This window comes from Castor canadensis, chromosome 7 (genome assembly GCF_047511655.1).
Source record: "Castor canadensis chromosome 7, mCasCan1.hap1v2, whole genome shotgun sequence".
NCBI lineage: Eukaryota > Metazoa > Chordata > Mammalia > Rodentia > Castoridae > Castor > Castor canadensis.
Window position 1 is genome coordinate 103,912,267 of NC_133392.1, and position 27,148 is coordinate 103,939,414.

The following is a 27,148-nucleotide window of genomic DNA, read 5'->3' on the forward strand; positions in this document are numbered from 1 at the left end:
ATGTGGACATTATCAAACACTCAAATCAATCCTCCCTTACACACACACCAGGGCTGGTCATTAGTCATTCACCATTGTACTTCTTTGCTTAACCATTACACCATTCTCCTCTCAAAGAGTGATCATTCTCTCTATGAAAATGTTACAACAAAATCCACGTGTCAGGGAATGTATCTCACGTCTGCCATGCAATCCAGCACCACTTTAATCTAAGATTAACATATCTTTAAATACGTCAAGTATGGACTTGGGTATGTAAGTGAACTTCCTATTGCTTTCAATAGTGATGAAAAAAAGAACAAAATTCATTTTCCTCAGACTTGCAGATGTACTAAATGTACTCCTTACTTCATAAAGTATCACTGAAGTGATAGATTGTTGTCTCTCTTACATGGCCTTTCTGAATAAGGGATAAATTTGGTATTTTGAAAATAAAATGAAAAATATTAAGAATAAAATGTTTTACTTAGGGCCAGTGGAGTGGCTCAAGTGGCAGAGCACCTGCCTAGCAAGTGAGAAGCCCTGAGGCTCAAACCCCAGTACTGCCAAAAAAAAAACAAAAACCAAAAAACCTTTTTTTAGACTACAGATATCTGTTGAAACTATTCCTGGAGGGAGAGAGGGGTGAAAAAGAATGGGAGAGGGGATGAATTCAAGTATGATGTATTTGATATAAGAACTTTTGTAAATGCCACAATGTATACCCACCCAGCACAACAATAAAAAAACAAAGAAAATATGAAGTGCTATGGTTTGAAAGTTGATCTGCCCTCCAAAACTCATGTTGCAACTTAATTGCCAATGTAACAGAATTGGGATGAGGGACCCTCAAGTTTAGGTGAGTATACCAGGGAGCCTCCACTTTCGTGAGTGAAATTTTGCCATTAAAACATGGCTTGGAAATGAATAACAAACAGAAAAAAAAAAGAAAAGAAAAAAACAGTTTTGGGGGTACCAGGCATGGTGGTGCATACTTGGAATCTAAGATCTTGGGAGGCTGAAGCAGAAGGATGGTGAGCTCAAGGTTAGCTTGGGCATTGTAGGCTAGTTTGGTCTACAGAGCAAGACTATGTTTCAAAAATAAAGAGTAGGGGGATGTTCAGGAGTGAGTTCTCTCTCTTTACTTTTCTAATCTTCTGCCATGCAAAAAACAGTGTTACTCCCTCCGGAAGACACAGTGTTCAAGGTGCCATCTTGATAGCAGAGACTGGACCCTTGTCAGTCACCATACCTATTGAGGCCTTGATCTTGGACTTCCAAGCCAACAAAAGTATGAGAAATTAATTCCTGCTCGTTATAAATTATCCCATCTCAAGTATTTATTTATAGCAGCACAAAATGGACTAAGAAATATACTGAAGAATTTTGTGTTAACTCTCTGTGCTCAGAAAATTTAGATGTAAATAACTTGATTGTATATCACATTTTGAATTTAGTTACAAAGGTCAGAAGAGCCAAAAGTTTTATTCTCAATTTCCACTTGAACTCAATACACTTATTTTGCTTAGGTAAGTCATGCACTGATACATGCTTAGTGAAATCAAAATTAATTATCTTTCTCTATTAATGTGATAATACTGTTGTTCAAAGATATTTAAGAAAATATAAATTTTCTGAACTTGACTAGTATGAATCTCTTCAACCACCAAGTATTTAGCAATATATTCTAAGTTTTCCTCTAAATCACAAATTACCAGCAAATCACAGGTAAATATGCAAAGAAATGATAATGTAAAGTTAGAAAATAATTTTATTAATAATGAATATTTGACACAAATATTTATTCTCCAAAACAGCATAGGCACAAAGCATAGAGTAACAACTTTGAAACTCAAAGTTTAAACAAGGGTGTTTTTCCTAATTGGCCTTATACAATGACAAGTCCAATTCTGAACATTTCATAGATCCATAAAATTAAGAATACTGTCAAGAGGAATCATTCAGTTTATCTCATTAGCAGGACTATATGTATACCAGCATTTCCCAAAATTACAAATGATGTTAATAAGAATTACATGAAAAAAAAAGGACTAGTCAAATAAAGAATTGCTAAGTTAAAAAAATTCTTGCTCGACTGCTCAAAATGCTTCATGTGCATATGTTTACTATGAACTTTGGGAATGTTTCCCAATGGTAAATGACAAGAAATTTTAAGGCATGGAGCACCTCTAGGGACAAATATTATGCCCACTGCTCTGGGAAATACTAATATATATGCTGTATCAAACCAACAATCTGTCATGTTTTTACAAGTTTCTGGGAATATTCTCAGGCTGAATTGAAATCTTAACCTGTCAAGAGGGTTGCAGTCCCAGAACTAACCTTTAATCTCCCCCAATGTTTCAATAGCACTGAAGAATATTTTGGGAGTGTTTCCAGTTACAGTAATTTTAAATGTTAAACAGTCAAGCACATAGCACAAATCTCTAGAGAGGAGATAGGAAGAACCAACAGTGTATTACATCACTGTGGGAATGTGAAGGGTAGTGAACAAGTAGTATGATTAGAAATCAGATACATCATTGGGAATTGGAGAGCAAGAGGGTCTTGCTCATATGGATGGAAGTGTTGCTGCATTTGCTGCACTATATTCCTGGTTTGTGTGTACTAGTGCTGCTTTTACATGCTTAAAGGAATTTGTATACTTTGCCCTATATATGAGTAATGCTTTGCCAATCACAACACAATTTTATTTTGACTACCTGAAGATTGGTGGCAGGAGTGGGATGGATCCCAAACAGACAATTTTCCAATCACATTTATAGGCAGTATAATATAGTAGCTATAATTACAAGCTTTAATTCTCAACTGTCTTAGTATAAATCTTTTCTCTGACATTTAGAATTATGTGATATCAACCTCTCACATGTCAGTTTTTTCCTCCAAAATAGGGACAATCTTTTAGTTCTCAACATATTTGATATCTTTTGTGTTGTTGGTTTTGTTTTTATTATTTTGGCAGTACTGGGACAGAGTGTTGTTTGTTTTGTAATGCTGGGGATCAAACCCAGAGTCTTATTTATGAGTGTTATGCAACACTCTCTTACTCTACTCCATTCCTATTATAGTCATTTTAAAACAAGAGTCTACAAACTATTTCTGTAAAAGGCTAGGTAGTAAAAATTTTAGATTTTATAGGCCTAGATATGATATCTGTTGCATAATCCTCAATGTGTATGTTTATAGCTCTTTAAAAATGGGAAAATGCTTAGGTCAGTCCATACAAAGACTTGCCCCAGGTCAGCTTGGCCACTGGGTATGGTTTTTTAACCTTTGTCTTAAACATTTTTCACTTTCTACCAAAGAGAGGAACATGCTTTCCATTCTTATTAAGAAATGGTAATTTCACACTGAAACCTAAATCACCTATTTAAAAAAAGGGTAAAAAGATAAAAGCAAATTATTTCTCCAAGGTTTGTAGGCTTAGAAAAAAACAAAGCTGGGTACCGGTGGTTCACGCCTGTAATCCTAGCTACTTAGGAGGAAGTTCGAAGCCAGCCCAGGCAAATAGATTGTGAGAACCTATCTCGAAAAAACCCATCACAAAAAAGGCCTAGTGGAGTGGCTCAAGGTGTAGGTCCTTAGTTCAAACCCCAGAACTGACAAAAAAAAAAAAAAGTGCATTATCAGCCTTATCTCAGTACAAGAGAGTCACTTTTTCTGAACAAAATTATTCCTGTGAGAATCAATTATTCATCCTCAGAAGATTAATTATGTTGACATACAATTCAACAATTAGGAACTATGTATCATTCTGGAAATAAACTTATAAGTATCAATTTTTCAGATACTTTCTGTCTAAACATCTTTCTTCTTAGACTGAATAGGAAAGTTTCTTAAGTGGATAATATTGAGCAGAGGAAAAATACATACAGGAGTTACAAAACCAGGTCAAACTTAGGAAAATATCAAAAACTGTAGCATCTACAATGTACAAAAACAGCAAGCTGAGAACTGGTGCGATCACAGCAGACTGATGGCATCTATAGACAGGTCAAGCCCCAGAAGACTGAAAGTCAGGCCAGCAGTCTTGTGAGAGGGACATTTGAGCAATCTAGGTGTAGGACCTCACAGGGACCTCAAAAGGATCCCCTTAAATGACTTCTAATGCTAACTGGACTCACAGAATGAGAAATAGTTTCATAAGGTCTTTAGCAGATAGTTAACCCAAAGCATTTAAATTCCAAAGAGAATCCCTTTGGTAGAGAAACACTTAAAATAAAACATAGAATTTTAAGACAAAATTTCTGATCATAACCGAAATCAGTCAATAAAGATTTTAAGTCAAAGTGTATTTTAAATTTATAGATCCTTTGGGGCTCAATTTGCCAAATTACAAGATAAAGTAATTGGAATTTTCTCTTAGAGTGAGACCATGCAGATAATACAAATTAGCTTTGGGAGGACAGGCATACTGTGTTTCTATCTATGTAAACATATACATTATGTTCATATAATATGCTTTCTGTTTCTTATTATAAGTCTATGAGAAGACATGGTACATAGATACAGCTTTAACCTGAGAATTATTTTCCAGTGTAGACTGGAATAAATAGTAACTAATATTTATAGTTTATTAACAAACAATACTTACAGTTTATTAACATATATATATATATATATATATATGCAAACACAGTAATGAACATCTGAATGGCATAGGCAGGTACAAAAGCAAAAATAAATATCTGCTTTCTAACTTCAGGAAGATGTTTCAGTATTGCCCTCAGTTCTACTGTTCTGTTTTGTTTCCATTTCTGGTTTTGTTTTTGTTTTGAAGCAGGGTAGTAGTGTTTTTATTGTTTATTATTTCTTTTAAAGTCAGGGTTTATAGTATTTATCTATTTTTTTTGTGATATAAATACACCCACCATGGCTGATTACAAGCTACCACCAGTTTACAAACTGGTTCACAAAGTTATTAAGTAATTGCCAATCACTACTCATGAGTATAAGCTAGCTCCAAAACACCATTGACCCTGCTTTCTTCATTTTGCCTTATCTCAGTTTTTCTCTATGGCTTTTTATCTACCAAACAAAAAAATGCTCTCTCATCTGGTTGCCTTGGGAAATATTATTGCCTATAAATTCAAAGATCCCACTGTCTTCATCATCCTTTAAATTCTACTGTCAGTGTCCTTCACACCCAGTATTAGTATCTCAGGCTGAAATTGTCAACCTGGCATTTCCTACTTGTTTACATATGTTTTAAATCTGTATGCATATGCAATTATTGTATGCTTATTTTCACAAAATAAGTGTGTGAAAGGGAGAGAAAGGAAAGAGAAAAGCACGGAAAGAAGAGAGAAAAGGAAAGAAGGAAGAAGTATATCGTTCTTCCCTCTCACAAACTTACTACTTGCCTAGTGTGACAGTCATTGTTGCACAATTGTTACACTTTCTCAAGTTAAAAATAGCTCAAGTACTTCATCAGTTAATTCATTTTTTATATCCTTACAACACCTAACTCAATGCCTAGCCTATAACGAGTCTTCAATATACATTTGTTGTAAAAGAAATGGAATTAAGGGGATGAACCAACTGGGGTATATCATACTCATATATGGAGATGTCACAATGAAGCCCCCATAAAACTATTGTATACTAATAAAAAATTAAAAAGTAATAAATACCTTTAAGAAAGAAATGGGTAAAACAGTTCACAAGTAAAAACGATTAATTAGGAAAAAGTTTATTTCAGTATCAGTTTACATAAGTAATTTTTTACTGATTTCCAAAAATTTCACTTTGTTATCAATTCTTCATCAAAGTCAAGTTGATATTGCGAGCCATCATCAGCATGCTCTTATAGTAGACATATTGCCTTTGCATCTTCCTTCTATAAGGGGAAACGCATATCTGACTTCCTTACTCTATTTAAGTTAATACTTTCATGCTTCAGTGAGATAAATCACTCTTTGCTGATAATAGATCACCTTTTTGTTAGAAAACTAGAGCTCAGTGTTATTTTTTCTTTCCGATAAAAAGGGCAGCCCCCACAGACATGTTCAGCATGATGTGATTACCTGAATGGATGTGAATTGAGTTTTATTTATTACTCTTATTGTCAAGGTACTGTTAAGAGTTCTCTACTGATGGTATCTGTTAGTTCAGTGCAGATAGTTTAGTGCTGAACTCTGAAATAATTTTGTAACTTTAACTCAACTTAAAAATTTAAGTTGTTAAGTACAATGCACTATATTCTCAAAATAAGAAAAACTAATAAAACTTTTCAAATTATAATTGACTTGCTTATTGTAGCAGATCTGGATATTAAGCAAAATCACATTTTATTATTGTCTATAAATCATTTAATTTCTATTCTGAGTACCTAGTCCCATGGAGTTAGTGAAAAATTCAACTTCAATTACTTCCAGGTTTTTGCCTTCTCCCAAGTTTGTGCTGAGGTTCTGAGGTCTTTTCTCCAGAACATGGATCACTATAGGTGTCTGTCCACATAGGTCAAAGCTGGATTTCACTGCAGCCACATGAGATCAACAAATCCACCAGTATGCCAGGTTTTATGTTTTAAAGGACACTCTTTAACAAAGCTGGTATCCCAAGGATGAAATCTAACCTACTGATTCACTATTTCACTATTTCCCTTGAAGTCTTACCATACCTTTGAGCCCTACCAGAGAAGAAGTAGAATTCCCCTCTGTTTAAAGACTCCCAGACCTTTCCCTAGACCAGGGGAAAGCTCGTTTTATTTTTTTGTTTTTTTCTTGGAGAACCTTCTGTCTCTAATGGCTTCACACAGGGTTACCAATTTCCTCTTTCTTAGTAGGCAAACAGAAGTCAGAAAAGTCTGCTAAAAACCTTTCATGTGACAAGGAAGTACAGAACTTGCTATCTGCTCTGCTTGATTGGAAGATAGAAAAGGGGGGAGATTCAAGGAGAAAAATTAACATCTCAAAAAAATTCCACATTAGCAACTCTTTGTCAAACATTTTCTTTCTGCTTAGGAATTCTTTCTGTTTAGGGATTCACTACTTCAAACTAAGAGACCTAGTTTTCTTGCCATTCCCTCTCCTCCCTCAATATGCTAGTTTGGGTAAAAATGATAATCTGCTTAAGTAACAGACTAAGTAATACATTGCAAAGGATACTGAGAAGACCTATCATATCACCACTCAAAGAAGCTTGTTTCTCTATCACTGGTGACTTGGATGCTACCACTTACGAACCAATACTTTAAGTTAAAGCATAGCTACAATGTGTATAAAAATAATCCAATAATTCAACTATTCATTCAACAAGTACTTATTGATGGCATTCATATGCTGGACACTGGTAGGTATAAAATATACAATAAACAAGCAAGCATGGTACCCCCTGTGATAGGGTTTGCAATCAGTCTATGAAGAGAGACTTAAGAGAATTTTATTCTAAAATAATTATTCAATTATAATTATAAGGGTTACAAATGGAAAACTGAAGTAGCTGTGAGAGTGTACAGCAGAGAACTCTACTGAGGAAGGAGCACATAGACTAAAAATTTAAAAGGAAGTGAGAAGGAAGAAGAGAGAGTTCTAACACAGACAAACAACATGCTTAAAAGCTTTGAAATAGGCAAAATGTTATTTCAAATTTTAAAAACAAAAGTGAATGCTCAGGTGGCTGAATGATAGGGGTGGAGGAGAATGCAGAATATTTTAGGCTGTGTAAACCATAACATAGACTTTGATCTTTGTCCATCCCCTCCCCCAGGTGTTTAAAATTACAGGAATGCATGATTAGGTTTCTATTTAACAATTCTGGCTTCTCTGTGTAGCAAGGCAAAGATTGAATATGTAAAACACAATATGCCATTATCAGCTATTCGTGTCCTAGTCTCTTAAATTCCTTCCAACTAGCTGTTGATACAAGAATATGACAATTAAAGCCATCAGACTGAGATCCCTTGAGTATCCACATCCCCAATGAACTGTAGCTTTCCTTTTATTTATCTCCCCTTTTCTTCTCCTATCCTTTTTGTTAAAATAAAGTCTTTACCTAGCATGTCAGTCCCATTGTCAAGATTCCTGTTATTATCATATAGAGGTGTATAATCCCTAGCACTTTACATAGTTAGGCCTCATCTTAGTCTTATCATTCCCTTATGACCATGGAGTCTTGCTCTTGCACTCATTTAGGGGATGGGGCTTTTTACTAGCTGATAAAACAATAATGTCGCCATTTTGTGAATCAGCCAAAATGACAGCCCTGCCCTTAACAAATTCCCTTAAACAAATTCCCATGCTCTAAGACAGCCCCACCCCTACCAGCGACTACTGGACCTGTACTAACTTCCTTACCCTCCCCCTTCTATAAAAGCCACTGCTCGCCCAAACTGGGGGCTGTGCCATCTTTTCCCCAGCCAGCCTGGCAGTTTGGGCCTGCCATTAAACTTTGCTCTATGGACGTGAGACTTTTCTCGTGAGCTTTCTTTGAGAGCAGCGTTTTTCCTAACATTTGGTGCCGAAACCCGGGACCAGGTTGAGTTCCTGGCACTGACCTTGATGTCCTGGCTTTCCCTCGGGATCTGAGCTGCTTTACCAGGACCCCCGATCCTAGAAAGCGCCACTCTCTCATTAGCTCACAGGGAAGTTCCTCCTCCCCAGCGTGCCTCCAACCGCCATCCACCACCGGCCAATCTTCCCTTACAGTCCTCTCTCCCTCGGTGAGTCCTCCTCGCACGCTGAGCTGTGTTCTCTCTCTCATTTCCTTGAAAACCCTAGTGCTGGGTTCCCCACTTGGGACTGTGGGCCTCCCCATGGTGAAGACATTCCCTCTGGGGGTTGTGTTCACATTTCTCTCTCTCTCCTGAGGACCTGATATTTCAGGGACACCCGCCATATCTCTCCTCAGGTCAGGCCTTCACCATGGGAGTTGGACCTTCCAAATTCCTTCAGATTCCCCAATGGGATGTCTCCTGGCCAACCTTGGGCCCCTCCACCTAACGCCTGATCTTAAGCCATGAAAGCTCACTTTTCTCTGTAATCAGGCATAGCCCCAACACCAATTGGATAATGCCTCCAAATGGCCACTTGATGGCACTGTCAATCCCAATATTTTAAGGGATTTATGCAATCTCTGTGAGCGTGCTGGTAAATGGAAGGAACTTTCGTATGTCCAACCCTTTCCCTTTCTCTGCATCAAACCCTCCCTCTGTACTTTCTGTTCCCCTGAACAGATTCTATTAGCCTGTAAACCAGTTTCTAAATCAGCCAATTCCTCTCCCAAACCTCCTCCTTCCCCATGTAAGCAGACTTCTTGCACTGCTTACCATACCTATCTCCTCCTATCTTCCCGAAAAACTTTCCCTGTCATGGAGTTAAGCAAGCCACTCCTTGCCAATTCTGGCCTCAAGGTGATTCCAGCTCTAGGAGAGCTCATGCTCCCTTCCTATGGGCTGAGACCAAGCCCCGGATTTATTTGGATATGCCTCATGCTACATTGGTGGAGTCCTATTTGATTATGGCATCTGACGACTGGTTCTCTTCCCCCAACATCTAATGTCTGTTTTTCCTGAGACAGCGGCTGGAGAGTGGAGGTTTCATTTTGCTGAAAGCCTGGCAGTACCAGTCAATGGGAGCAACCTAGAGACACAGGTGATGGCTAATCCCATAGGCGTGTCATGCCTCCAGGCTCTGCCTTCCCTTCCCTTACCTAAGAGTTTCTGCCTCCTCCATAGTCTCACCAAGTGTCCTTTGTCTCTGTCTGCCTTCCCCTCCTTGGGCTTCCTGGGACCCTGCCTCCCATGAAAAACTTGTAGCATGGTACCTTATGACTTAAGTTATTCCAACTAGTTTGCCAGGCCTCTCAGTCTAAAGTAACTTTAAGTCAGCTGCTTTACAAAAGCCTGAGTTCAAGCCCAGTATAGCCAAAGTAAAAAATAATAATATCTGGGGCTGAGGAAGTAGCTCAATGGGAGAATGTATGCCCAGAGTGTGCAAAGCCTTGGGTTCAATTCCCCAGTATTACTAAAAAAATAAAAAATGATAAAGAAGATAAGTGGCATTAATGTCACTTCAGCCATCTCATAGTAGAAAAACGTAGTTTAGCCTAGACCAGATCCCTCATTCTTCAAGTGAGGAAACTGAGGCCCAGAACAGTTCAGAGACTTGCTCTCCAGAGTGTCAGGTGTCGATGTAAAATAACAACTTTACTTTACAGCAACAACCTAAAAAAAAAAAAAATCCTCTTACCTTTCTACAGCATCTTAAGGACGCTATCAGAAAGCATACCACGGTGGACTCAGAGTCACAGGTGAGAGAGGTTCTCCTCAAAGATAAATTTCTAACAGTCAGTCCCAGATATTCATAAAAAACTCAGACTGTGGCTGAAGGGAAAAGTCATTGAACCAAGTAATACAGCTAGCTGTGTCTGTATTTATAGCTATGTCTGTATGTCCGGGACCTTACTAACAGGAGAGAAAAAGATAAGAGACACAATGGCCTCATTGCTGCTCTCAGAGAAGGCCCCACCCGACTGGGGCCTGAATCCTGAGCTTGATACCAAGGTGGACAGGAAGGGCACTTCTGCAGAGAATGCTTAAAGGGGAACAGCCCAGGAGACAGCCCTGTCCCCAGCTGGGACCCTGCCCTCTGCAAGGGTAACCACTGGACGTCTAAGTGTCCCCATCACCAGATGGAAGGCGAGGTGCCTCCTCCTATGGATTGATGGGTCCAAGCCTCCTGTCCACACTCCACTTCTTGGCATCAATGCTTAGGAGCCATAATGGCAGAAAAACAAAAGGCCATTTTCCTCCTAGACAGTGGAGCCCATCTTTCTGTTTTACCTTTTTCTCCTGGTCCCTGGTCCAGTGACAAAAGTTATCATTCAAGGCAAATCTTGCTAGCCCCTAGAGCGCTAGTTTACCTGGCCTCTGGCCTCTCTTGGGAAGACCTCCTCTTCTGTCACTCTTTCCCCATAGTACTTGAAACTCCAATGTCCCTGCTGGGACAGGATTTACTATCTCAATTAAATGCTCAAATTCTCCTTCCCCAGGCAGCTATCTCTGCTGCCCCCTCCTTCAGGAATAAATAGATTCCACAGTGTGGACTGATGAGATGAGTGTAGGGTGAGCCAGGATGGCCCTCCCTATTCAAATAAAACTCAAAAATCCCTCACAGTTTCCACACCCAAAACAATATCCCCTCAAGCCTGAGGGACATGAGGCCTATGCCTATTTCTAAAAACAATAAGGGCTACTAATTAGCTGCTCCAGCCCCTATAATAAATTTAAAATTCTTATAAAAGTTAATTTTAAAATACAAGTTACAAAGTAAACAACTGGAAAGGATATAGATAGGTAATAAATGTATTTTTTGAAAAGTTAAAGGAAAAATAAATGTTTTTGGATAAGAAAGGATTTTGTAAAAAAGGGCTTATCCTAAAGATTGTTTCAAATAGGAGGGATAAAAACAAGCCATCAAAGGGTTTAGTATGTTATATAAAGGTCTAAGTAAGTTTTAAAGGTACATAATAAAAAACTTCGGTGTGTGATAAAGTTGAATATAATCTAAGAGTTGCCTAAAAGATTTTTGGGGTCATGTCAAACTAAAATCAAATCCTCTATGTCTATAAAATAGCAAGGTTATCTTAATATTGTTCTGCTCTGAGTAACATCTACAAAAAACCATTACAGAGAAAGATTTTATCAAAGAAATTATTTATGTTTTCTGCTGATCTTGTCAAGCTTTAAGTACTACTAAATCAGAGTTCGTTTACATATTTCCTTATGTGTCTTGTGACCACCTTGTAACAGTGTTATGTTATACTTTATCTAAATATGGTACAAACGTTTAAAAAGTTAAATGTGTCAATTTATATAAAATAATGAACTAAAGCTCTCTTTTATCCAAGAGATTTAAATCCTGACAGCCCCTGCCTCCCACAGGTCACCTACCTAGGTGTGGGCTTAAAGGGACAGACTCACTCCCTGAGTCATAAATGCATTAACCCAATCTTCCATTTCCCAACCCCCATACCATAAGACAGCTTACAGCTTTCCTGGCAGTTACAGGATTTTGCAGAATTTAGATCCCTAGGTATGTAGTCCCTGAGCAGACACCTTTTTATGCTCCTCCTAATACTCCTATTTGGATCTTAGATAAGGTATGGCCACCCATTTATTTTAGAAAACTTGCCTCCAACAGACTCTGCTCCTCTGGCTGACTACCTGTCTTCTCAGGGAACTTCTCAGAGAGCATGGAAACCAGATCCTGCACACCCTATAACAATTTCTGTTAAACCAGGGCATCTTGTTCTCCAAAAAGGATCTTCTACCCTCTCCATTGGGACTTCAATGGACCAGCCCTCATCTAGTCATTCTCATGACACCCACTGCTGTCAAGCTCAATGGGCTCCCCCAATGATGGCACCTCTCAAGAAACAATTAGTAAAATGGAGAAGAGAATTGGAGGACTCTTGGAATCCTCTAGAGAATAACATTTCACAGTGATTTTCCTGGTTAATGCCCATCCTAATGCCTATATTTCTTGCTCTCATATTCTTAAGCTTCCTCCCTTGTATCATAAGAACAATACAAGGATTTCTTTTAGACTGTATGTCTGCTGTTGTTAATCAAAAATTTAACCAGTTGTACCTCCAGGGATACCAACCTCTCCAAAACCGCCCAGAAAACTACTGTGAAGTCCCCATCCAGGACACCACAGGAGCCTGAGGACCCTGCCCCATACAATGCCCCCTGCCAGCAGGAAGCAGTTAAAGAGATTGATGCTTCACCCCAATTCCTGATCTTCAGCCCCTACCCTCATCATTATTAAAGAAAAAATGGGGGAATGATAGAACAATAATGTCACCGTTTTGTAAATCATCAGCACCTCATGGAAAATGGAGCCATTCCCAGTAATCAGCCCCTCCCCTTAACAAGGTTTCCCACACTCCCCAAAACAAGCTCCACTCAAGCTCCACCTCCATCAGTGACCCCAGTGTATGCGCCAACCCCCTACCCTCCCTCTGCTATAAAAGGCCATGCCTGGCCTGAACCACCCCCCTTTTTTTTCTTTCCACTTCCTGCACTATCTCGTACCTGCCATTAAACCCTGCCCTTGGACATGAGTTTTCTTTGTGTGGCGTATTTCCTAACACTAGCCAGCCTTCATTAATACTTCTGGTTACTATGTTTTATGAAACAAGACACTCCCTAAAGTCTACTTCTCACCATCCTGACTAACACTAAACTCCTATGTCAATTATTGCTGTCACTATCATTTCTTCAATCACTACAACACAGCACTAAAAAGTCTTCCTTTTGAAGTCTTGCTTCCTTTCAATGTGTTGGCCCACACTAAAACAAGAAAGATTTTTCTAAACCAAAAATTTTGAAATGTCATTTTCCTGCTTAACACTGTTTGGTGGTCTTACAGACAAACTCTACATAATGCCATCCAAGGGACTTTGAAACGAGACTCCACTTATACTTTCAGTCTTACCCCATGCTCATGCTACCTTGCACTTGATGCTCAGTCACCCTTACATTATTTATGAACCTGACTATGGGTTAAAGTAATTATACCTACTGCATTGCTGCACATGAGAAATACCTGACTTGCTACCTTGAGTCCTCAACTCCTTGTTTAACTAGCAAAATTTACTGTGGTGTTGCTTCTGAAAGAGGAATCAGCCTATCAAATGTAAATAAAAATATTATCCTCATTCACCAAACACATCAACTTATTAAGTATTTCTGCAAAACAAATTTACAGTAACAGTTAAAAGTTGGCATCAACCTGAATTTCTAAAACCAAATAATATGTAGCATAGTGCTATTTATCAAGGATGAGTCATTTATTTTGTTAATTAAATTTTGCATTTTCAATACACCTCCCAAAAAGTTCTCATGCAAACTGAAGAAAATGGGGAATGTTTTGTTGAATAATTCCACAATATTGACTCTACTTTGACCCAGGTGAAGTGAATTACTAATTGCATTTTTTTTGCATATAATTTTTGTTAATAGAAAAATCAATTTATTCCTGGCCTACAGAAATAAATATTGAACAAATAGTTTTTAAAATATCCATTTTAATGGGTGGCAAATGTTAGCTTGCCTTGAGAGCCTTCATTTCCAGCAGGCTTTGTGCTTTTTTATAGGCTCTTTCTTCTCCTAGAAATAAGCTTTACTTCCCTATTACTATTATTCCCTCTTCCCTACTCAGCTTAAATAATACTCCTTTAAGGAGACCTCCCATGACCCATATCTAAAGTACATTTTCCTTTTTTTACCCTTCTAGCTTCCTATACTTCTCCACAATTTTATTTATATCCATACTATTTTGTTATATATTTGGTCAATTTATTGTATATTTTTATTCTTCTAGTTTTTATCCTTCCAAAGCATGGAATTCTGCCTTGATAACTTATATATCTCAAGCATTCAGACCAGTGCCTTGAACACAGAAGGACCTCAGTAAATATCAGATAACCAAACAAATGAATGAGTGTTCCATATTAGAGCTTGCTGTCTCTTTACTGGATCTATCCTCTATCATTTATCACCATGGATTCCAGTTACCATATTCTGCTTCAAGCTGTGTGTATGAACTGAATTAATGCCAGATCCAACCACATCTGCTGCCATGCATACTCACGCACATGACAATTTTCAACTCTGGATATCGAAAAAGTAAATGCTGAGGCAATAAACACCATGAATTAATTGTCTCCATAATTATGTTTATGGCTAAACATCCCCACATTTCTCCTCAGTTTCATAGGGAACCCTCCAGAAACTGGCAAAGCAGTTCAATTAGTGAAATTCCAGTTCTGCATTTGGAAACGGCCATAGCTGATATGACTCCAGTGAATTTAAAGCAACAAAGAATGTCAGGCCAAAATAGGTGCCTGGGAAATTATTCATGTATTGCAAAATAAGTAGTTTCCTCCTGATTGATGCAATCGCATGATAGTTACAACAAGTGTCTAACAATATGCCAGACATTGTTTTATCTTCTACAAACACTATTTAATTTTATAGAGAAGAAAAGCTTGCAAGATAAGTGGAACTATATTAATCCATTCTATATATGAGAGAACTGAGGCCAGAAAAGTTAAATAAATTGAAGAAGATCATCCAGTTAGGGAATGACAAAACCAGAATCCAAAATGAATTTGACTTCAGGATACAGATACCCTCACACAGCTTGTGTCCTTTCCCCAGATCAACTTTTAGAAGAAATGCAAGCTAGTTTCACAAACCAAAATAAGTTAATAAAAACACAATATTAGACACAAGGATCCAAGATAGCAATGGAGACAGAGGCGCAGACCTCATGAGCGGACCCAGAGATCCTGCGGAGAAGCTGGAGATATGCCTGACTGAGGTAAAGCTCCAGGGACAGCCAAAAACACTGCACTCTAAAGACTTAGATCATGGAAGGCTTCAATACACTACAAGCTAATAAAAGAACAGCCAGCCTGCCAAATTCCCACCATGTAGGTCTGCAGAGCTGCTGCTCCTTTCTGCCGGGATCTCACCCCTCAATCCTGAGGCCACAGCCCCGTGCCAGACCTACAACATGGCAGAATACCCATCCCTCACCCACGCTGGCCTGCAGCCCTCAGACCCACACCCTGCCAGAATACCCGCGCCTTGGATGTGCCACTATACCCACAGCCACTGGGATCCCCACCACCAATCTGGGCTGGACCCTAGCCTGGAGCTGGTCCCACAGCTCACTGGAATACCCACCCCTCTCCCCAAACCCACTGCCCTTCAGGCCCTGCTGAGCCCCAGCCACACATGGGATGACCAGACTCCTGCCTGGCACCAGCTCAGTGTGGAATGACTGCAGCCCTGCCCCGCTGGGACAGGCACCATCCTGGTGTGAAAAAGCCACACCTACCAGCCTGCCAGGAACCCCAACCCCTGGGTAGAGCCAGCCCCAGCTGTATAGGCCTCCCAGATAACTGCTCCACTAGGCTCCTGCTCCGCCACCACTAGAGGGCTCCAAGTGTGCCTAAGTGACACTCACAGACTATACTGGACACTAAAGAACTAAAAACTATTAAGCCTGCAAGCCTACTGTTCCAGAACTGGTGATTTTTTTTTCTCCCTTCTTTAAGGGTTTGGCAGCCTGGTTTGCTGTTTGATCACCTACCATCTCTCTGATTTTTTTTTCCTTTATTTCTTTCTTTCCTTTTTTCTCTCTTCTCTCTTCTTTTTATCTTCTCTTCTTTTTCTCTTTTTTATCCTTCTCTCACAATTTTGTTATTATTAATATTGTAACCCAGCTAATACCAAATTACACACAGTCCAGGGACAGAAATGGTACCTAGTGGAAATATAGGAAGAAGAAAAAGGGATGGAAACCATGCTTCCTCCCAAAATAAAGTAGTACAGGATTTAGAGCAAAATGAAGAAAATGGATACCCAGACCCAGACTCCAAAAAAACAAAGATAAACTATACCAAGGAACCCAATGAAGTATACAAGAACACCTCGAGAGAAGAAATTCTACGAGTAATTGAGAATTTCATAGAGATGCTACTAGACATGGTCAACCAAAATGTACAGGAGGCACTCAAGAAATTCCAACACAACAAAACTCAAGAATACCAGAAAACACAGAAACAAATAAATGAAATCATATGAGCCCTAAATGAACACCAAACTAAAACAAAGATCACCATAAGCAGAAAGGTAAATGAATTAAGGACAAAAACTGACAATGTTAAAGAAGAAGTAACCCATGATATAGAAAACCTCAAAAAAAAGAATGAGACAGAAATGCAAAACAAAATGGAAGGCCATTCCAGCAGAATAGAACAAACAGAAGACAGAATCTCAGAACTTGAAGATGAAATGACAATTAAAAGAAAAACTGAAGAACTATTAGTTAAACAACTCAAGACCTGTGAAAAGAAAATGCAAGAACTCACTGACTCCATCAAAAGACCAAACCTGAGAATCATGGGCATTGAAGAAGAAAAAGAGGTTCAAGCAGAAGGAATGTGTAATATATTCAACAAAATAATAACATAAAATTTCCCAAACCTAGAGAAAACTATGCCCATTCAGGTACAGGAAGCCTCCAGAATACCGAACAGACTTGACCAAAATAGAGATACCCCACAACATATCATCATTAAAACAACAAATACATAGACTAGAGAAGGAATATTGAAGGCTGTAAGAGAGAAAAAACAAATAACATACAAAGGTAAACCCATCAAAATCACAGCAGACTTCTAAACAGAAACATAAAAATCAAGACGAGCATGGGGTGAGATCTTCCAAGCACTGAATGAAAATAACTTCAATCCTAGGGTATTTTACCCAGCAAAACTATCATTCAAAATAGATGGAACAATACAAGTCTTCCATGATAAGCAGAAATTAAAACAATATATGACCACCAAGCCACCACTACAAAAGATTCTCCAAGGAATTCTGCACACAGATAATGAAAGCAAACAAAACCAAGAAAGGGCAGGCAATACCAAACCACAGAAGAAGAAAAGGCAAGAAAGTAAAGGGGAACATTGTTTCAGCTACACATAATCAAACTCTTAATCAACAAAGACAACTACATGACAGGGATCACCACGTAGTTATCAATACTAACACTGAATGTTAATGGACTAAATTCCCCCATGAAAGACACCAATTGGCAAACGGGATTAAAAAAGAAGACTCAACAATCTGCTGCCTACAGGAAACCCATCTCATTGACAGAAATAAGCACTGGCTGAAAGTGAAAGGCTGGAAGAAGATTTGCCAAGCCAATGGTCCCCAAAAAAAGGCAGGAATAGCCATACTTATCTCAGACAAAGTAGACTTCAAACCTACATTGATCAAACAAGATAAAGAAGGACACTCCATACTAATAAAAGGGGAAACACACCAAAGGAAATAACAATTATCAACCTATATGCACCCAACATCAATGCACCCAATTTCATCAAACATACTCTGAAAGACCTAAAAACATGTATAAACTCCAACACAGTGATAGTGGGAGACCTTAATACTCCCCTATCACCAATAGATAGGTCATCCAAACAAAAAATCAATAAAGAAATTCTAGAACTAAACCACACTGTAGATCAAACGGACCTAGCTGATGTCTACAGAATATTTCATCCAACTTCTGCACAATACACATTCTTCTCAGCAGCCCATGGAACCTTCTCAAAAACTGATCATATATTAGGGCACAAAACAAGCCTCAGCAAATATAAGAAAATAGAAATAATCCCATGCATTCTATCTGACCACAATGCATTAAAACTAGAACTCAACAACAAAACAGCAGTAAAAAACATGTAAAGAATTGGAAGCTGAACAACACATTCTTAATGACAAATGGGGCATTGATGAAATAAAAGAGGAAATTAAAAGGTTCCTGAAAGGAAAGTTTATAGCCATGAATGCACATATTAAAAGGACAAAAAGATCTCAAATCAATGACCTAATACTATAGCTCAAACTCCTAGAAAAACAAGAACAAGCAAATCCCAAAACAAGCAGAAGGAAAGAAATGATTAAAATAAGGGCTGCAATCAATGAAATAGAAACCAAAAAAACCATACAAAGAATCAATGAAACAAAAAGCTGGTTCTTTGAAAAATAAATAAGATTGACAGACCCCTGCCAAACCTGACTAAAATGAGGAGAGAAAAAACCCAAATCAGTAAAATTAAAAATGCAAAAGGGGAGATAACAACAAACACCACAGAAATCCAGGAAATCACCAGAGACTACTTTGAGAGCCTATACTCTAATAAATTTGAAAATCTTGAAGAAATAGACAGATTTCAAGAAACTTACAACCACCCAAAACTGAACCAAGAAGATATTAATCACCTCAATAGATCTATAGCACAAAAAGAAATGGAAGCAGCAATCAAGAGTCTTCCAAAAAAGAAATGTCCAGGACCTGACAGATTCACTGCTGAATTCTATCAGATGTTTAAAGAAGAACTAATACCAACTCTCCTAAAACTGTTCCGTGAAATAGAAGGGGAAGGAACTCTGCCTAACTCATTCTATGAAGCCAATATTACTCTCATCCCAAAACCAGACAGACACCTCCAAAAAGGGGAATTATAAGCCAATTTCCTTAGTGAATATCGATGCAAATATCCTTAATAAAATAATGGCAAACTAAATCCAACAACACATCAGAAATGTCATACACTACGACCAAGTTGGCTTCATCCCAGGGATGAAGGGATGGTTCAACATACGCGAATCTATAAATGTAATACAGCACATCAATAGAAGCAAAGACAAAAACCACTTGATCATCTCAATAGACACAGAAAAAGCCTTCAACAAGATCCAAGATAAAAGCTCTAAGAAAACTAGGAATAGAAGGAATGTACCTCAACATTGTAAAGATTATTTATGACAAACCTACAGCCAGCATCATACTTAATGGTGAAAAACTGTAACCATTTCCCCTAAAATCAGGAACGAGACAAGGGTGCCCACTATCCCCACTCCTATTCAACATAGTACTGGAAATCCTAGCCAGAGCAATTAGGCAAGAAGAAGAAATAAAAGGAACACAAATAGGTAAAGAAACTGTCAAAATATCCCTATTTGCAGATGATATGACCCTATACCTTAAAGACCCAAAAAACTCCACCCAAAAACTCTTAGATACCATAAACAGCTACAGTAAGGTGGCAGGATACAAAATCAACTTAGAAAAATCATTAGCTTTTCTATACAACAACAAACAAACCGAGAAGGCATATATGGAAACAATTCCATTCACAATAACCCCCCAAAAAATCAAATACCTATGAGTAAATTTAATAAAAGATATGAATGACCTCTACAAGGAGAATTACAAACTCCTGAAGAAAAAGATCGAGGAAGATTATAGAAGATGGAAAGAGCTCCCGTGCTCATGTATTGGTAGAATCAACATAGTAAAAATGGCTATACTACTGAATGCAATCTACATGTTTAGTGCAATTCCCATCAAAATCCCAATGACTTTCATCACAGAGATTGAAAACCCTACTCTAAAGTTCAGTTGGAAACACAAGAGACCACAAATAGCCAAGGCAACACTCAGCAAAAAAAGCAATGCAGGAGGTATCACAATACCCGACTTCAAACTATATTACAATGCAATAGCAATAAAAAACAGCATGGTACTGGCATAAAAACAGACATGAAGACCAGTGTAACAGAATAGATGATCCAGATATGAGTCCACACAACTATATCCACCTCATTTTTAGCAAAGGTGCCAAAAACATACAATGGAAAAAAGACAGCTTCTTCAACAAATGTTGCTGGGAAAAGTTGTTATCCATCTGCAAGAAACTGAAACTAGGTCCATGTCTATCACCCTGTACTAGTATCAACTCAAAATGGATCAAGGACCTAAATATCAGACCTGAAACTCTGAAGTTACTACAGGAAGGAGCAGGAAACACTCTGGAACTAATAGGTATAGGCAAGGACTTCCTCAATAGAACCCAAGCAGCCCAGCAACTAAGAGAAAGGATGGACAAATAGGACTTCATAAAATTAAAAACAAAAGAAATGGTCTCTAAACCGAAGAGACCACCCACATAGTGGGAAAAAATATTTGCCAGCTATACATCAGACAAGGGACTGATAACCAGAATATATAGGGAACTTAAGACACTAAACTCTCCTAAAATCAATGAACCAATTCAAAAATGAGCATCTGAACTTAATAGAACTTTTTCGAAAGAAGAAATTCAAATAGCCAAAAAACACATGAAAAAATGCTTACCATCTCTAGCCATAAAGGAAATGCAATCAAAACCACACTAAGATTCCACCTCACCCCTGTTAGAACAGCCATTATCAAAAACACCACCACCAACAGGTGTTGGTGAGGATGTGGGGAAAAAGGAACCCTAATCCACCTGCTGGTGGGAATGCAAGATGGTACAACCACTACGGAAAAAAATTTGGAGACTCCTTAAAAATCTAAGCATAGACCTGCCATATGATCCAGCAATCCCACTCCTGAGGATATACCCAAAGAAATATAACACAGATTGCTCCAGAGGCACCTGCACGCCCATGTTTATTGCAGTACTATTCACAATAGCCAAGTTATGGAAATAAGCAAGATGCCCCACTAATGATGAATGGATCAAGAAAATGTGGTACTTGTACACAGTGGAATTTTACTGAGCTATCAAGAAGAATGAAATCTTATCATTTTCAGGTGAATGGATGGAACTGGAGAACATCATTCTGATCAAGGTCAGCCCGGCTCAGAAGACCAAAAATCATATGTTCTCCCTCATATGTGGACTTTAGATCTAGGGCACATGCAGCAATGTGGTTGGATTTGGATCTGATAATGGGAGAGTACATTTGGATGATATAGAAATAGGTAGAAAACCCAGAACATGAAAGCGTTTGATGTCCCCACTCCAGAGGAGCTAATACAGAAACCTTAAAGCAACAGAAGTTATCATGAGAAGGAGATCAGTAACCAGGGTGAAGATCAGTTAGAGATGAATCAACATGGGTCATAACATGTGTAAACAAAAGCAATGCCAGGAATATTTCTGTATAGCTATCCTCAACTCAACTAACAAAAACACTTTGTCTTCCTTATTAGGCTTGTCTCTTTTCTTCAACAAAACTAGTGATAAAGGCAGAACAGGAGCTGCCTGGAACTGAGGGGGGAAGGGGGGAGAGGTTAGGGGAGGGTGGCTGGGTGGAGAAATGACCCAAACAATATATGCACATGTGAATAAAAGAATTTAAAAAACCACAAAATTAATCTTTCTGTTTATGATGCTAAAATCATCTAATTGGGGGTCTTTCAACCAACTGTTACATGCTCTACTTTTGTGGTAAATAACATTTCTTTAAAATGGAAGAGATGTTTCATTCTTTTTACATTTTAAATTAATTGAGAATGACTAGGAAATCTAAGTAAATTACTTCAAATGTGTTCTAGAGAGTGTATGAAACATAGTCACTGGAAGACCTTGCCACATTTCAGAAAAAATACACCAAAAATTCCCAAATTGTTATAATTCATAATAGTTTCACTAAAAATTTTATAAATTTTTTCCTAGGAAAAGAGCATTTCAGTTTAATATATTGGTCAAAGTAAAAAGAACTAAGAAGTTGCTGGTAATAATACTGACTTGCAGAAAGAAGTTTGATGGTGGTGGAGAAAGAAAAAGAAAGCAGTGACCCACTCATCCCCAAATGAATTCTGATTACCCTTCCTTCTGGAAAAGGACGTAGGGGCATGAATGTTTGGAAGGAATGAGTGGGAAACATATACCGTGTTGACATGAAACTCTGCCATAAGAAAAAAACCCAGAGAACATAATGTAAGTAAAATTGATAGCTGTGGATAGTTGTTTTGGGCTCTTTGAATAGTTCTTCAGAGATTTTAAGAGAAGAGAGATAAAAAACAAATAAATGATTGGATGGGATGGCCAAAAATGCCATCATTTTAATTAAGGAGAAAAAAGAACAGTTGTTAAAAATCATGTAGAGATTTGCAACCAAAAATTAAGAGATTTGTGTGACCCTACTAGGATTCCAGCATTCAGTAATCCTACATTCAGTAACAACACAGACCTTTGCTGGGATATAAAACCTTTGGAGTTAAATCTGACAAGCGAGCATAAAATATAGTAATAGTTCAGAGAAAAGATAAACTTTTAAGGTTTGTGGGGTCAAATGGGACAGGCAGGAAATGCTCTGTACCTTAAAAAACTACTAGGAATTAAGTGAATTCCTCTAGACCAAAGGCATAACAGAAGCCAACCAACAAGTACAATTTGAATGTGACTTATTGAGGGTTGTAAGATTTGTCTGATCAGAATTAAGAGCATGTTCTGGGAAGAACTGAGAAGTTAGACCTATAAATTGGAGTAGGTTATGGTATGCCTTAAAACATTTTATGGAAATTAAATATAAGGTACTTGAACCCAGTTGGTTGTCACAGCTTCTCTGTTACTCCACTTATCTCACGATCCACGATCATTCGAGTGTGTTACTGCCCGCCCAGGCGCTGATTTTTTACTGACTTTTTCTCCTGCTTCCCAATAGCTTCATGTTACAATTGCTGTTACAACTCCAGCTATAGAGTTTGAGACAGGTACAAGGCCAGTTCCCTATCCCATGTATGGGGGTGGGGAAAAAGCTTGCCCTATGGGAAATTTGCCTAATAATAGCATCCTCCTGCACTATCAAGACCCTCAATACAAAGCAGGCCCTCAGTTCCTGTTTCCAAGCGAAAGACAGGAGCTCTGCTCTGTAGCCCAGAGAGTTGACAAGAATGGCATGCTTCATCAGCCTACAGTGTAAAATGTAACCTAGAAAGCATAGCTCACCTGCAAATCCAGCCCCTGGTTGTCATGATCTCCCCTAGAGAAGCTCTGAAAATAGAGTGTTCTGTACAGGCGAAGCAGTTTTCTTTCTCATATTTAGTGGGATGAGGGGAGTGGAAGACATGTTCTTCCAAACCAGAATAATGTGAATATTGAAAGGCTGGACACCAGTATAGCTGGGCACTCTTCCTGCCAACACAGCAAGTGTCCTCTGTCAAATGTGCTGAGTCTCATGTCAACAGTAGTAACTATGTGGGAAAAGGTTCTCCTTGTAGCTACTAAGAGCTGTCGTAGTAAAAGAAACTGAAAACCTGAGCACTGTTAGGCAGTGCATTTGTCATTCTAAGTAGGACAATCCTTATTGGTGATAAGAAAATGAAGCAAACATCTGATATTGAATCTCTTTTATGATATTTTCATAGAAATTGAAGGAACATCTACACAATTCTTAACACAATTCAGGAAGGAAGATAAAAAGAAAAATATAGCCTTTAGCAACATGGACTTTCATAACTGGAGAGAACATTCAGGGTCACTAATAACAATTCTCTTTCCAGATAAAGAATTGAAAGACCTAGAAAAGAGATCTGCCCCAAGTTCATAGAGCTTTGGAGGCAGAGTGCAGCCATTTGGACAATATTCCAAATATCTTGCTTTCCAGTGATGCTATAGATAGTAACAACCAGATTTGCAGTCCACAAAACAACACAATATATTATCATCCTTGACCTCTGCTGCAATCCTGTGAAGGTGGTATTATTCTCTTCTTTGCACAGAGCTGAAAACTTAAAGCTCAGAGGAATTAACTGATCTATCTAAAAAGCACATAGAATACGTTGGACTCAAACCTACGTCTTCTTTCTTAGAAATGGAGTCAGTTTCTTGAACCATGCTGCTTGTCTAGTACACACAATCACATAGAAAATGCTTCTTCTTTTCTTCCATTGTATCTATCCAAGAGAATGGAGTTAGTTAGTGAAAGGAGGTAATTGTTCATCAACCACTTCATTCAACAAACAGATATTGATCACTTACTGTATGCTAGGCAATGATCTGAGTTACAGAGATGTAGCAATAAGAACAATAGACAAAGTTACTGTCCTCATGAAAGCAGACAATAAGCAAATGTGTGTGTATGTGTGTGCAGACGTTAATAAGGGCTATAAGGAAAATGAAGTAAGGTAAGAGGATGGGAGGTATTTGGAGTAGCAATTATTAGTTACCCAGTGGCTTTTTCTCAATTTCAACAAATCAACATGAACACAATTCACATACAAAGATCTTTAAGCAACAGTAAAAAGCCTGACTTCACAGATCCATAAGAATCTAAGAATTATAATCAGTGCTTTCAAATGAATACACAAACAGCATAAATTAAATATTTACTGAAAGAAAACGTTACAAACTCCTTTTTTAAAAATCTTTTTTTTTTTGGAGGGGTGGGGAGTTGGCTGAAATGGTAGAGTGCTTGCCAAGCAAGCATGAGACCCTAAGTTCAAACCCCAGTATCACAAAATAATAAATAAATAAAAATAAAAACCTTAAGACAAATTATATCAACTCTGTGGAAGTTCTATGCAGACTAATCATAAATTCTGATTGACAAGTATACATATCATACAATTTTCTTGATAGGAAAGTGAATCTTTCTAGAAATTAGAGATTATAGAGGGAGTTGTATCAAGTAGTCATTGTGATAAAGTTGTAATTCTTCATCTATCCCAAGAGAAAGCTGAAATCTTCTGGAGACAAGCTTTACCCTTCCAACATCAGAGTAAACTACTCTGAGGACCTAAGACATCGTGATTGTATCTGGTGAAAATTGACCCAAGCAAAACCTGAATAATCAGAAGAGCATGTACCCTTTATTGCCTTCCAGGGCCTTTCTCATTCATATGACCACTCACCCTTCACCCTAATATTTCCTCAAAAGCCAAAATACTTCATGTAGTATTGGCTGTCGACAACCTACAACCATGGTACCTCCTTGATGCTGCTCTCTCCATTCTCAAGACTTTCCTCAGAGAAACAATGCTGGTGAAGTACCACCTGTGTTATATCCTATGTTAATTTACTCTTCAAGCCACCTTGATAAACACAACCATTTTCATCTTGCCAATGAAGAGATGAAGTATTATGCCTGTGGCTACTATCTTTCTTCTTCTACTGTAATGTGCTAAGTGACTACCTAGTTAATTAAGTGAGTTAATGAGTTAAGATCTATATTTTTACATATTTCAATACCTTTAAGACAGTAACAATGTATGAACAGTTATTCCCCTTTGTTTCCACAGGTTCCATGTTCATGAATGCAAATAACTGGGCATAGAAAATATTCTTTAAAAATTGTGTCTGTACTAAATATGTACAGGATTTTTTTCTTGTCATTGATCCCTAAACAATACAGTATAATGACTATTTACATAACATTTACATTGTGTTAGTTACTATAAGTAATCTAGAGATGATTTATTTGTAGGTTATATGCAAATGTTATACTATTTTTTTCTCCTTTTATTTTATCGTTTTTATACATTGTATGAATTTTGCCACCTCCATCCCCCCTACAATCCTCATTCCCACTTCCAGGCAGTATCTGTTCCACCCTTTTCTCTGATTTTCTTGAAGAGAAAACTTAGGAGATAATAAGAAAAACATTTTGCTAGTTTGGGATAAAGATAGCTGTACAGAGAGATTGCTAGCGTTGCTTCCATCCACTTTTGTACTGCAACCCACATTGGTTCATTTCTACCAGACCTCTTTGCTACTTCTTGGTCACCTTCCATAAGTGGCCTCTGCTAATTTAAGATTACTTTATTCACTCCTCTACAATGAGCACATCAACCACATTCAAGTTTTAGGTTTCCTTCCCTTTCCCTATTCCTCCCGTGCATGTTTTCCCCTTAGTGTGTGACCCATGTTCAATAATATTACTGTATTTGTTTTAGGTCTTTAATCCACATATGAGGGAGAACATGCAATTTTTGGCCTTCTTAGCTTGGCTAACTTCGCTCAAGATGATGTTCTCTAGTTTCATCCATTTATTTGCGAATGATAAAATTTCATTCTTCTTTGTGGCTGAGTAAAATTCCATTGTGTATAGATACCACATTTTTTGTGACCCATTCATCAGTTGTGAGACATCTTGGCTGTTTCCATAGCTTGGCTATTATGAATACTGCTGAAATAAACATGAGTGTGAAAGTGCTTTTGGAATAACCTGAGTTGCATTCCTTCAGGTATATACTTAGGGGTGGAATTGCTGGACCATATGGCAGATCTATGTTTCGTTTTTAAGGAGCCTCCATAATGTTTTCCATAGTTGTTGTATGCTATACTATTTTATATTAGTGACTTGAGCATTCTCCAATTTTGGTATGGGGAGGGGTGTCTTAAAACCCCATACCCCACAGATACTGAGAGATAATGGTATGAAACTGGAAAAGTGTTTACAAATTTCTGTACAGACAATATCACAGTGATAAGGCAACAAGGGAAAGAAAATACAAGTTCTCATCACCTTCAAAAAATTTCATACTTTGTATAGCTATATCTTTTTAAAAAATTTAGAGTTTATAGTTATTAAACTTTGGCCAGTATAAAAGCAAAGTAGAAGAACAAAGAAGGTGTCAAATCTGTAGATTTTGGAGTTTTTATCTGAAAGTATAACATTTATCCTTCCTTTAAAAAATGAAGTACAGGTTGTAGCAGGCATATTTATAGCTATATAATGAAAAAATAAATATTATTTTAAAATGTAAAACAGGTTACAGCTTATTAGGTGCTGGTCTACATGATCTGCCTAGATAAATGCCTTGATATCTAGTAT